This window comes from Mustela nivalis, assembly GCF_964662115.1.
Source record: "Mustela nivalis genome assembly, chromosome: 7".
Lineage (NCBI taxonomy): Eukaryota > Metazoa > Chordata > Mammalia > Carnivora > Mustelidae > Mustela > Mustela nivalis.
In genome coordinates this window covers 12,264,537-12,278,331 of record NC_139026.1, presented here as the reverse complement: position 1 = coordinate 12,278,331, position 13,795 = coordinate 12,264,537, and the positions used below count along the sequence as shown (strand labels likewise).

The following is a 13,795-nucleotide window of genomic DNA, read 5'->3' as shown; positions in this document are numbered from 1 at the left end:
TTATAAATCACACCACTTTAAGATATGGCATTTAAATAGATAAAAACTACAGGTAGAGTTCTAAGGGCCTATCTGAGGCAGAAGCAATAGCACGTGTAAAGGTCCTGGGGCAAGAAGGAACTGGATAGTTTCAAGGGACTAAAAGCAGGGCCCAGTGCTGAGAAAGCCAGGAGTAAGGGGGAAACAGAAGACTTAAACTAGACTGGAGTAATAGGCAGCTGCCAAATCATCATGCTGGTCTTGTAGGCTGGTAAGAATTTCAGGCTTTATCCTAAATAAATGAGAACCATTGAAAGATCTAAGCAGAGGAGTGGCATAATTTATTTTAAAGATATTCTTGCTATTTTGTAGAAAATGAGTTGAAAGGAGGAAGATTAAAAGGCAATAGGCCATTAAGGAGCTCTTGCAGTCATCCAGGTGTGAAATGATGCCAGCTTGTCTGAGAGTGAGAACAGAAACGTTCCCATCCTTCACCCTCAGCAGCTTCAGGCCAGGCTGAAGGTGGTAGGCCTGAAAGAGATTTAAAGACATGACTTCAGGCTCATTAGATCCATCTCCTAACTTTTGGTCAAACCAGCCACAGTAAAATATGATTTTTCCCTCATCCAAGAATCAAACTCATTATCCTCTGTAGTAGTTGGGGATATTCACCGTTCATCATCCTATTACACATATTATAGAGGGCGTCTGAGGCAGGTGGCCTCTGAGATGGCCCACCATGAACCATGCTTCTTGGTGTTCATGCTCTTGTGTCATCCCCTACCCCCCACAACTGAGTGTGGGCTGAACTCGCTAATTCCCTTCTCAGAATACAGGAGAAAGGATCATAAGCCACTTTGGATATTACTCAGTCTGAGGGAAGCCAGCTGCCCTATTGTGATTTGCTCTATGAAAAGGCCACATGGCACGGAAGTCACATCTCCAGCCAGTAGCCAGTGAGGACCTGAAGTCCACCAAGCAGCCACTTAAACACACCAGGGAGCTTGGAAACAGATCCTCCCCTGTCAAGTCTTGATTGTGGACCCAGCTAACACCTTGACTGCAGCCTTGTGAGGGACATGAGCCAGACGCAGCCAACTAACGTGCACCCAGAGGCCTCAGCCATGTGTTATGTGAGATAACACGTGTTCGTTGTCCTCAACTGAAAGTTCTGGGACAATTTTTTTGGTGCAGCAATGAATATCAGATACAGCAGCATTATGAAATGCCTCTTGTATCCCTAAAAAGAATTTTGGTGTTGAGACATCAGTTCTCTACAGCCACTGGGTCCATTCTTACCCTCCTGGTAAGAATGGACCCAGTGGCTGTAGAGAACTGATGTCTCTGTCTCTGTCTCTGTCTCAAGCCACAGAGGCAAAATGTTCCTACAGAGACTAATGTCCAACCCTCTCAGATATGAGTAAGCAGAGATTCAGAGAGAACATAGACCTCCAGCTCACTGATTTAGTGTTCTCATCATGTCTTTGGTCTTGTAACGTCCAGATTGGTTTAACAATGGAGTATTGCAGCTTTTGGGGCAATGAGCCACAGTCACTGATCAGAAACTTCCAGGGGAGGTTCAGAGCATTGGCAGTGTATTATTTCCCTGTTGCTCTTGTAACCAATAAACCACAAACCTAGTGGTTTAAAAGAGTACAGATTTATTGCATTATAGTTCTGGAGGTTGGAAATCTAAAAGGAGCCTCACTGGGTTAGAATCAAGATGTTGGCAGAACAGAATTTGTTTCTGGAAGCTCTAGGGGGAAACATATTTACTTGCTTTTCCCAGCTTTTAAAGGCTGCCCACACTCCTTGGCTCCTGACCTCCTTCCATCTTCAAAGCCAACAACAGCAAGCTGAGTCCCACACTGCATCACTCTGACATACTCTTTTCTGCCTCTTCTCCATTTAAAAACTCTTGTGATTACATTAGACCCACTGGATAATCCAGGATAATGGGCCAATCTCAAAGTCATCTGATCAGCAGCTTTAATTCTGTTTACAACCTGTTAACCATGTGTGGTAACATAGTCACATATTCTGGGTATTAGCATGTGGACATCTTCGGGGTGGGGGCATTATTCTGTCTACCACAGGCACCTTCCCTCCACCTCCCTTGATACCTTGTTGATGGTTGTGGAGATGTTGAGGCAACATCGTAAGTTACCAAATATATATGCTCTTCCCTCATCCTTTTAGGATTAGATCTTCAACATGCCTCCTCAAGGTCCATTAACAGACAAACCATTGACTGAGATGTAACTGGATTTCCACTAAGAGGTGTTTTTGACCTCAGGTACTGAGTCAGTAGGTGGCCCAATGGAACTTCTGTGAACACTGAAATCAACCCTTGGAAACTCAAATGCATGCTGGCATATGCATATGCTTGGACTTTGTGCTGGCAGTGGACGGTGCCCAGGGTGAGAATGGCCACATATCTTGTCTTCATTTTTTGTGGGGGTCTTTGTTAGTGGCAAAATCTCACTGGGCCAGTGAGACAAAATATAAAACGAAGAAAATTTTCTTCGTTCAGGTGCATAATTCATGGAACCTGAACATTAATATTAATGATCCCGTCCACCAAAGTCAAGCAAATGAAAAATGCAAAGGAAGGTAAACGGGGAAGCTCAGAAACTTCAGGTCTTTCAGACTTAGTTCCCCTGAGGGTATAGCTGTAAGAATATAGACAGATTTGTTTAGCAAATTATAGCTTGCTGAGAACCTTCCCATTTATTAATTTACATTATGCTCACAATAACCCTGTAGAGCAGGAGAGACAGGAAGGAACTTCCATTTTATGGATGGAGAAATTGAGGCTCCCACCCAGGTCACAGTTTGACAGGAGCAGAGCTTCAGAGCTAGAATTCAGAGCTAAAATTCAGGTCACACATGGAGGACATGGGGAGATGGAGAAGAGAAGGGAGTTGAGGGGAATTGGAAAGGGAGGTGAACATAAGAGACTATGGACACTGAAAAACAACCTGAGGGTTTTGAAGGGGCGGAGGGTGGGAGGTTGGGGGAACCAGGTAGTGGGTATTGGGGAGAGCACGTATTGCATGGAGCACTGGGTGTGGCGCAAAAAAAATGAACACTGTTACGTTGAAAAGAAATTAAAAAAAAATTTTTTTAATAAAATAAAATTCAGGTTACCTGATTCCAAATCCTGCGTTCTCTCCGAAGCCTTCCTCTGCTGTGTTAGCTGTCATGTGATATAATTAAGATGACACACAAACCCTCCTCAATGTTAAATAAAGCAACAAAAACAAGTAAAAGCCACTGTACCAAGAACATTTTATAACCTCTCTATCTTATACAGTCACTGTATCTATAAAATGAGATACAAGTAGGGCTCACTGCGTAAATTTCTTGGGTGATTAAATGAAATAATGTACAAAGAAAAGTCAAATGGTGCCTGAAAACAGTAAGCACTTAGTGAATGGCAGTTACTACAAGAGCTAAGTAGCTAAATAAGATGGGTTTCCAGGCAAAATTATTGACTTATTCATTCATTTATTCACTCAACCAATATCCATAGAGCCTCTTTTTTTTTTTTACCAGTTTTATTAGCTGTTCATACTTAATGTAGACAATTTGATAAGTTTGAACATACGCATATGCTTGTGAAGCCATCACCACAATACAGGTAATATGTAGAATCTTCATTACCTCCAAAAATTCCTTGAGTCCCTTTTGTGTTGTGAGAACATATAACATCTTAGCATTAGTCTTGTTAAGTATGGACACTGGGCAGAGCTTCTGTGGCAAACTACAAAGTTGTTCTGAACATTGTGGTTACCAGAGTGAACAAAAGAGACAAAGACCCTTCTCCTTTACCTTTTAGTGAAGGGGGTTGACATTTAACAAATAAGAATAGTACTCACCTGATATATTTAAGGCAGGATAAGGAAGGACATGAGTACCAAGAGGGCCAAGACGATCCTCTCTGAGAAGGTGTTATTAGATCTGCATGGAGTGCAGGGGTGAAAGCCACAGGCCATGGCTCTTAGAGAAGAGTGGTCCAGCCATGGAAAAGAGCCAATTCCAAGTTCTTGAGACGAGAGGTATTTAGCAGCTCAGCACGTTGCCTTGCATCTTGGGGATTTTCATGACGTCTCAAACTCAAAGTGCCATGTGCTTCCACTTTCCATCACCTCCCAAGCTCACTGGGATTTACTTCCCATGTCTCTGCAAGGAGGCTCCCAGTAGAAGATAGAATTTCATCTTTCAGGTCTTGTTTCAGGACACTGACTTTTTAGCTGGAAGCTGGGTGTCTGAGTACTTGATCAAACCCACATCCTGTCGCTGCTTGGCCCAACTGATAAATCCTACGTCTTTACCATGGCACCGTTACGTGCTAACTACTCTGTGTAGTTAATTCAACAAATATTTACTTAGCAGCTACTAGGTGCTGGCACAGTGCCAAGTATGGGTATACAATTAATTATCTACCTCGTTTTACTTATGGTTAGTTTCTGAAGGGCAAGGATTGTGAGTTTCTTTTATGGTTGCATCCCTAGGACCTAGGATTTCCTTGATAAAAAGCATGAGCTTGAGAGATATTTGATGAATTAGTCAGATCAAAATGCAATGCATTTACAACTCTTCATTTCTCCCTACCTTTCATAAAAATAACCTTAAATTCCTTATATTTTACTTCACTGAGGTTCATTAAAGCTCTTTGGTTAAATTATTTCATTGAGAATTAGGAGACCTAAAAATATTCACTCATTTCAGTTCAGTAATTGTACTTTTAGGAAATTACTCCAAGTAAATAAAAAGAACCTGGGCAAATATTTGAGCATAAAGGTACCCTTTTCAGTATTATTTATTTTAATTGAAATTGGCCACAGGCTGTCTACCCAGCAGTATAGTAACAGTCATGTAAATTATGTTTCTTCCTGGACATGTGTATCATTTCTCTTCTTCTTTCTCATTCTTATTCTTATCATCCATTCTATTTTCTTCTTTCAAAGAAAGCTGTATTATCTAGGACTCAACTGAGAGCTTTCCATTTTGAAAGATGACAACTATAGGGTTGAGGGAGAAAGTTAAGTCTAGCCCATAAAAAACTACAAAAAGTTAGTGGCTTACTTTACTGAGATATGCACATTTTCCTGGACACTTTACCTCGAGGTAATTTCGGCTGGGTTATTCCAGAGAAGATTTGCCTAGGTTTCTGTCAAGTGCATAGGGATAGAGTCTACAAAGCTAGGACCATTTTAAACTGAATTCTTATCTGGAAATTCAACAGATAGAGTGAATTCTGACTGCAACCTGGATGATGACACGTTTTTGTTTGTAACTGCTCATGAGATATTTTTCTTCTTTATTTATTGCTAAGGTTTGCTTAGGCAAATTTGTTTTTGTTGCAAAGTTCTTTGCAATTCTCTAGGACGTGTATTTCTAACTCCCCTGTGCGCTAAAGCATACTAACACTCTGCAGAGCCCAGTTTTATTGGGGGAGATCCTACAATAGACATCACCTTGTCTTGAGTGGGCTTTGGGTTTTGTCTTCTGTCTCCAGCCTGAAGAGCTGCAAGAACTTAAAATCAAGTTTCACAAAGATCAGAAAATGTCCTCCAGGAACAAGGTAGCTTCGGTGCTATGCTTATATTTCTATGTCCTTATCATGAGCATCACTTCACTTCTTGCCAGCTCAAAGAAAGCATTCAAAAAGATGTAAAAATATTTCATCCAACAGTGACAGATGTTTTCAGCAGGAGGGTTGGGGAGTAGTACTGGTAGGAGGCACCTGGTTTACGATGTTGCTAGAAACAGCAGTCCCTCACTCAGTGAGAGAAAGAATTCAGACACAACTTCAAATTTGCCTGCCTTTCCTTCCCATTGCATCACTTCAAAACAATATTCATCTAACATGACTGTAGTGACCCTTCCAGCTTAATCAGACTAGAACATGGAGGCTACATTTAATTCTAAGAACATACTTTACTTCATGACTCAGATCCAGAATTGTTCCTGCTCATGCTGAAGCAGAGGAAGGCACTGAGCCTTGTGGTAGGAGTGCAGCAGACAGCGAGTTAAAGGGAGAAAGCAGGATATGATTCTTGGGGTGTTGTTTTGCCCCAGGAATGATAATAAGTGATAAACGAGTCCATCTTCCTGCTCCATTCTCCTCCCAGCTTTCTTCCCTCCCTAGTCCATGTGGGCAGCATTAGTCTCAGAATCCAAGAGGGAGGCAAGTCAAGATTAATGGACTGTCACATGTTTATATAAAATCTGTTTTTCCTTTTCCTCTTCAGTGAGATACTCAAACACATTATGACGAGCAATATAAAAACTACAACAGGTAGACATTTTGCTTGCATTTTCTCAGCCTCCATCAAAAGAAAGCACCGTCTTGGTCCTGATGTCTTCTAACAGAATTATCATGGAAAAAAATAAAATGAAGGAAAATCGTTCCAGCTCCATATTTTATTTATACAAGGAGGAACTAAACTTCTCTACGTGCTGAAAGGGAAAGGTGCCCTTCTAACATCTATCTACCCATCTCATTCTCCATCTACCTGTTCACCGACACCTCCGCTCATTCAGTAAACCATCCATCAGTCTATCCATGAAATTATCTCCCTTCATTCATTTATCTTTGTCCATCCACCCTTCAATCCATTCACCCAACCACAATTCTATCCATCAATACATTTCCCATCTACTCATTTATTCACCCATCCATCCATTCATTTATGTTTACCTACCTCTATCCATTTATCCATGTGCCTATCAATCCATTTCTTGATCCATCCATCAATCTATTCAGAAATATTTTTGAGCACCAGATGCTGAATTGGTCTGCATATAATTACAGAGATAAGCACTGCTACCATAGGAGGCAAAATCTGGCCAGTACTTTCTTATGAACAAAGTATTCAGGGGAGTCTGAGAATGCAGCAATTAGTGTTCTGTGGAAAAGAAAAAGAGAAAGATAATGAATCTTTGATTCTGCACTTAAATGATATGCAAATTTTAACAGGGGGAAATTGGGTGGGTTAATTTTGGGGTCCTGGGGAATATAAGGTTCCAGAATTTCTCTCAGTTCTCAGAGAAATCCTATATTCTTCCCAGCTATATGAACCATAAGTTCTCCTTTGGCTTAAGCTATTTTGAGCTGCCTTAACTACCATTTGTACGAGCAGTGTTTTGACTCTCAAAACGCCTGAATTCTCCCATCTCATGAGTGGCAACCTCATGTAGTGGTTAAGAGCCTGAACCCCAAATTTGCCAGATCTTTGTTGAGGGTAATAATTACTGTCTCATAGGGTTATCAGATACTGTTTTTAAATATTTGTATAATGGAGGTGTGTAAATGGTTGCTATTGTTATTCACTGACTTTTTGTAAGATCTTTAGTAAGTAGTCATATGACCTTTGAATAAGCCAGAGGTAACTGTGGCCCCTACCACCATTATGACTGCATATTAATTTATTAATCCATTCCATAAATGTTTAATGAATACCTACTTTATGTAGGTATGCCATGCATTTTTACTTATATCTTTTAATCTCCTATCAGAGAAGCATTATTATCCCTATTTGAGGATAAAGAAACTGAGGCTCAAGGAGATCTTTAAAGCCAAAGGAAGAGGTGGAGCTGGGACTCAAATCCACATTTATTTAGTAACAAAGGTGGTAACACCCGCTATGTGCCAGCCTCTTGTGTGTCAGACACTGTGTTGCTGAAGTGTTCCCAACCCCTATCTTCTTTGGCACCCACAGCACCTGTGACGTAGATGTCACAGCCTCCATGTTGGGGCTGGAGAAGCTGAGAGTTGGAGGATCTATGTCCCTTGCCTGAGGTCACGGAACTCATAAATAACAGAACCACCATTGTGGACCCAAGTCTCTCTGCCTCCAAAGTCCAGGTAATTACCACAGCGCCTACTTCTCCTGTAAAATTTTACAGGTGAGATGAGTTGCAAACACCCTCCCTATAATACAAGGTTGAAAAGGGCCAACTGGACAACAGAGGTCAGGTATAAGGAGAGATCAAGTTTGGCTAAGCAGGATCAAGGAGGACTTCTCAGAGGAGGACACGTTTAAGCTGGGCCTTCAAGATAAAGTAGACTAGGATAAGCCAGTGGAAGTGGCACTGGGCATCCCAGGCTTTGGGACGAAAGATGAAGGGTCACACCAGCAAGAATACAACACAGAGGACAAAGGGTGAGCTACCCAGTTGGATTGGAAGTGGGCCTCCGGGATGCGGGACTCCCTTGCTTCTGCTTACCCATCTCACAGATTGCAGATAAAATCCTGAATATGGCGGGGGCGGGGGGTGCAAATCCACTAATCAACAGGAAGAAAATAAAGGCGAGATAATATATTTATTACAAAAGGTAAGACAAAGCTGCCTCCCTCCTGGTCCTGTACTTTATCCTTTGGTGAAGCTGGAGGCCCCAAGCCTCTTGGACTAAGTGAGGGTGCAGGTATTAAAATTAACAGCCAGATGGGAGGTGAGCACTGGAGCTAAACCACAGAATTAGCACTGGCCCTAGATTCAAACTGAATCCCAGTTTTGCTGCCGACTGGTTGTGTGACCTCAGACAAAGGCCCTCAGCCCTCAGAGCCTTTGTACCCTCATTTTCCAGGCAGAACAATGGCAGACACCTCATGGGAGGGTTGTGATGGTCATGGCCATGCACCTCACAAATGTACCCATCTAGTCAATGTTGCTCGGATCCTCCAGCATGAGGGGAGAGGAGGAAGGGCACAGAAAGGCAGGTGGGGGTGCAAAGAGAGAGAAGAACAAGGCCACCAGTGTGGATGGTAAAGGTGGTGAGTACCTTCCTGGGGACTGTAACCTCCATCTTAGTAAAGGTGGTGAGTACCTTCTTGGAGACTGTAACCTCCATCTTAGTAAAGGCGGTGAGTACCTTCCTGGGGACTGCAACCTCCATCTTAGTAAAGGTGGTGAGTACCTTCCTGGGGACTGTAACCTCCATCTTAGTAAAGGTGGTGAGTACCTTCCTGGGGACTGTAACCTCCATCTTAGTGTGTGTGTGTGTGTGTGTGTGTGTGTGTGTGTGTGTGTTTCCCAATTCCGCCCACACGATATCCTGCAACGCTGACTGTTTGGCGTTAAATATCAAGCCTTTACTGCAGCAATTAAGAACTCATAAAGCCATCCTTATGAGTGTATAATAAAATGAGCTACATTTGGGGTTGCCCAAGTGAGATTGCCACGTGGGGGACTCAGCGCTAACCACTGGAAAAGTGACATTGAAGGTGGCAGGTGTGACGGTGGCTGTGGCCATGACTCTCTCTGGCTCAGGGCAGGAGGCTCAGATAGGACGCTGACCATGGGGCACTGGAGAAGAGCCCTACAACATGTCTGGAGGCTGGGTCCAGCCTCAGCAGGTCCATTGGTGACTGCTTTATTTCTCTGACTTGCCACATCTTCCCACATTAAATGTTTGTTTCTGTTTTAACATTGTGTGACTTGGTCTATCAACATACCTGAAACCTGGGCATTCTTCTACTAGTGGCTGTTGATGTGGAATGAGAACAGGCTGACTTCTCCCCATCTCCGACTCCAATGCCAGCACCGCAAGAAGACACTTGTGCTGGAAAGGGGTCCACTTGCAACCCTCACTTAAGGCTGTCCTCCTCCTCTCTCATTATTCACCCATGTAGCATCATTATTCACTCATGTAGCATTATTTACCAGGATATTCAGTAATTTGCTAGAAAAAGGGGCAGAGGGAGGATGGATAGAAGTAGGGAAGAAAGGAAGGAGGGAGGGAGAAGGGAGGCAAAAAGAAAATGAAAGAGGGAAGATAAGGCTTGGTCCTTTTCTCTAGATGTCATAAACACTCTCTGTCCCGTGGCCACATGGCCAAGAGTGAAGAACTCGGTGATGTGACAGTAGAGCCACATGATGTGCGGGCTCCCAAGTGAATTCTTGGGGAAGAGCTACCCACTTGATCCATTTGACATTTATGGAACTGCAAAGGTGTGAGAGGCAAACTTCTGTTGTGTTGAACCACTGAGATTTATTTTGGGGTTTGTTGTTTTAGCAACTTGTGTTAAATATCCTGACTAATTAAAGCACCTACAATATGCCAGTTTATGCCCAACATATTTTGGAGAGTCATGAGATTTAAGAGGTTGTTTAACCATTTCCAGTAATGAGCTGCTGATACTCTCTCTCTCTCTTTCTTGCTCTTTTCTCTTCCTCCTCCTCTTCATTTCCTCATCTCTGAAAATCTAGACCATGATCCTTCCAGCTCCATAGTCTTGAAAGCTGCTGTTCCTGAGTGCTTTCCCTCTGCAGCCTGGTTGTACCTACTGGTCATTTAGTTATATGGGTATGCTGTCTCCTGTTCATTTTCAGGCTTCTCAAGTCCAGGGACTGTCTTGCTAATCGGAATCTCTTCACAGTTGCCAGAACATTTGAAGGTATATTCTGGGTACTCGAGAGTCCCTGGCAGAGCTGAGAAATGTAGCCCTTCTCACTCCAGCCCATCCAATGCTCTGGCCTTACGTGTGTAGGAATTTTACAACTCACACACTCCTTACACATGCCTCTCAACACCCTCCCGGGGCAGACCTGGCAAAGATCACTGTCACCATATTACATATAAAGAAAGACTTCTCTTATGTTACTCAGGGCATAAGTACCAAAGCCGCTATTCCCTGTCACACATTCTCACTACTGCTATGTTCTCTGTAGCCTCCTAGCCTTGGTACGTATACGGCTGACCACCAATCGACCACCCACTGTAGGTTCCTCAATGGGTCAGAGATGGCTTTGGGTAATCTCTAAGCCCACCATCCCAGTGGCTGTCAGGACTCATAGAAGAAAGGTAGTGGGTAACCCTGACAGTGAAGAACATATGGCCACAGTTCTGAGAAGTCAGTCTTCTCTCTAAGGGATTCTTAAGGTCTGTTGGTGTCTTTTGTGAGCCAAAGGCTCAAAAGGTCCACTGGGGACTTCTACTCATGTCTTGGAAGGACCACCGAGTCAGCTGTGATCTAAAGCATTGTGCTCTTGGAAGCCACCACAGAAGGTGGAGATGATGCCAGAGACAGTTCTAACCGAATGGCTGGTGCTTCCCTGCCTCCAAATGCTGCGGGTATACTGGAGTCACGTGACTAGTTCTGGCCAATGGACTGTGAGTAAAACTGACCCTGGAGTCTGTTGCTATGTGACTTGCAGCACCTCCCTGTGGAGAAGTCCTTTCTCCATCCCAGTGGGGTCAGCTTTGGTTAGTGGAATGGGAGCAGAAGGAATTGCCACCTTCAAGCACGAGGCCTTTATGATGTCCAGCCTCCCTCTTAGGGGCTACCCCTTTAGCCTGAATCCTAGAATGAGAGAGACCCATGGAGCAGAATCACAGTCTACCTGCTGTATGTACCATAGCCTTGCAGTGCTAGTGAGAAGTAACTTATAGGACTCTGAGACCTTGAGTTACCCTAGTACAGTCCAGCAACCCCTGACCAGTACATGGGCCAAATGGTAGAAGGCTCTGCACAGCTTAATGTGACTTTTCCCCAGGAAGCCCCTCTGTTCCTGTATTTACGCAACCTTCTAAAGTCATGAATGCTCTATGTGTGAATTCTTTTTGAAAGAAACCCCAAATGGGGACATTCCTTGTACCGATTGATGGTGGAGAAATGCAGAAAGGGCCCAAGAGCCACAGGGGCCCAAACAGGAAAGCTCCTTCCTGCACTCCCTACACTATTAGCAGAAATTGGAGACTTCCATGGACCATGGGTTAGAAGTCATCTGGACAAATTAATTTGAATCTCAACAGCTAGAGAGAGGCCTCACTGATATCCATATCGCATAAGGATTTTTCTCTTAATTGAACAAAAATACAACGGCGTTGAAGGATTCACTTTAGTGAAACATTCGGTTTGTTTTAAGAAATTCCTATGATAATAGACCTCCCACTCTCTTGCATTCCAATATTGCTTCCTCAAGGGGACAGTGTTGTCAACTGTGCACAGTCCAATAGTAATGTGAACCATACAGGTAATTTCACATTTTCCAGTAGCCACACTGAGAAAACGCAGAGAGCAAAAGTTAATTTTAATGGTATGTTTTATTCAACCCAATAGATCCCAAATATAACCATTTCAACATGAAACTGGCGTACACTATTAATTAGCTATTTTACCTTTTATCACATTAAGCTCTTGAAATCTGGTGTGTAATTTATACTTAGAGCACATCTCAATTCGGCTACATTTCAGGTGCTCAGTAGCTACCTGTGGACAGTGTCTATTGAACTGGACATCACAGTTCTGAGCTCTGCCTGTGTGAAAAATAGCTTGGACAAAGCAGTAGCAACTTCTCCTGTGGGTTCTATGGTGCCCTGGTTAGTAGGCCTGACCTCGGACCTCTCCTACTTTTCCTTTATGAATTATCATTGTGCCTGGAAATGGAGCAGATCTCATCCCATGCCCGCCTGGCCAGACCCAACAGAGCAGCTGCTGATTGGAGGAGAGATATAAAAAGTGCCAGATGCATATTCCACCTGTTATCTGCCAAGGCTGCAGGTCACCTGAGGGCAGATTTATAGCTTGGCTTTCTCCATCTGCCCTCTCACTTCTGCACGTGGTTACTATGCATTCTTTCCGGCATGTTCTCTTGGAAGCTTACCCTCCCTTCTCCCCACTCCACTCATCTCCACTCTGAGCAGAGGCAAGAGAAAGTAAGGCCCTAGTTATTTCAAATGGGGCTTGACGCAGCTTCACAAAGAACATAAAATCAAACCATTTTCACAGGCAATCACACCCGGGCAGTTAAAATAAACTGAGAACTCAAATTACAGTCCATTACTGTCGGATTCGGTGCTCCCTGTCTCTCCGCATCCCTTGGCTTCTGGAAAAAAAAAAGGGGGTGGGAAGGGGCACAGGGCACCCTCTCCTAGAGCCTGCTAATAGGCGGGGCCCACTGCAAAGGCCTTGATTTCTCCCATCAATCAAGTGGAAGGACTAGAGAGCAGTTCTGTCGCTGTTGAAGCAGCTGAAAAGTAAATGATGGTGTTGACAAGCTCTAAAGATCCTTTCAACGTGTGATTGGCAGCATGGACCGAAAAGTACATCTACAGTGTGCAACATAGGCATGAGTGTGCGTGTGTGTGTGTGTTCTCTTCCTCACACCGATACAGTGCTGACAGACGCCCTGTTTCATGAGAGTCAGAGTCAGAGTGAGACAATCTAATTTCACAGGGGCATCCTTAACCTATCAGATTGGTGCCTCTTCCATAAAATGAGAATAAAGCCATTCCCTGCATAGGGTTGTTAGAAACGCAAACATAGGAAGCCTTGTATCATTTACTTTCTGCTTACTTACTTGTAAATGAAGGGGGTGTGGTATGAACCTTCCAGACCCCGTTCATAGAAAGGTAGGAAGAGCAATGAAGGTTGCTCTCTAGGCCAATTTGGAGGTGTGAGTATGCTCTGAAACTTCTCTCTGATCCAACTGCATGGAAATTACAGATAAAATATTTTTATAATAATGAGAACATGCCTGTGTTCAAAAGCATTAGGGAGAAAAAAGAAGGAGGAAAGAAAATAGGTAGTAGAGAACCCAGAGCAGTAAGCCTGGAGCTGAAGTGTATTGTGAAATGTGGGAGTTTGGATCAGAGTCAGGTAGTTTGGGTCAGAAACTCCTTTCTCAGATGCGGATGGGAATAGAATGCATCCCATAATTGGAAAAGATTGTATCTCCATGTGAAGCCAGGGCCTGGAGGGCCCATAAACAGAAAACTTAATACCTTTGACTTCCCACCTTATACTGTGACCTGGAGATGCCAGCAAAATGTGGCTGGTGAGAAGTGGGTCCCCTTTAGAGA

The 13,795-nt window shown here is 43.4% G+C and overlaps 1 long non-coding RNA gene across 1 annotated transcript; it reads right to left on the bottom strand.

Moving 5' to 3' along the window:
* Positions 1-323: 323 nt before the first annotated feature.
* On the bottom strand, positions 324-9,724 carry LOC309868753. The gene is made up of 4 exons (XR_014313830.1): positions 9,447-9,724; positions 6,693-6,896; positions 3,130-3,178; positions 324-510 (listed from the first exon to the last, which is right to left on the bottom strand). It is a non-coding gene; the product is annotated as an uncharacterized lncRNA (long non-coding RNA).
* Positions 9,725-13,795: the final 4,071 nt, after the last annotated feature.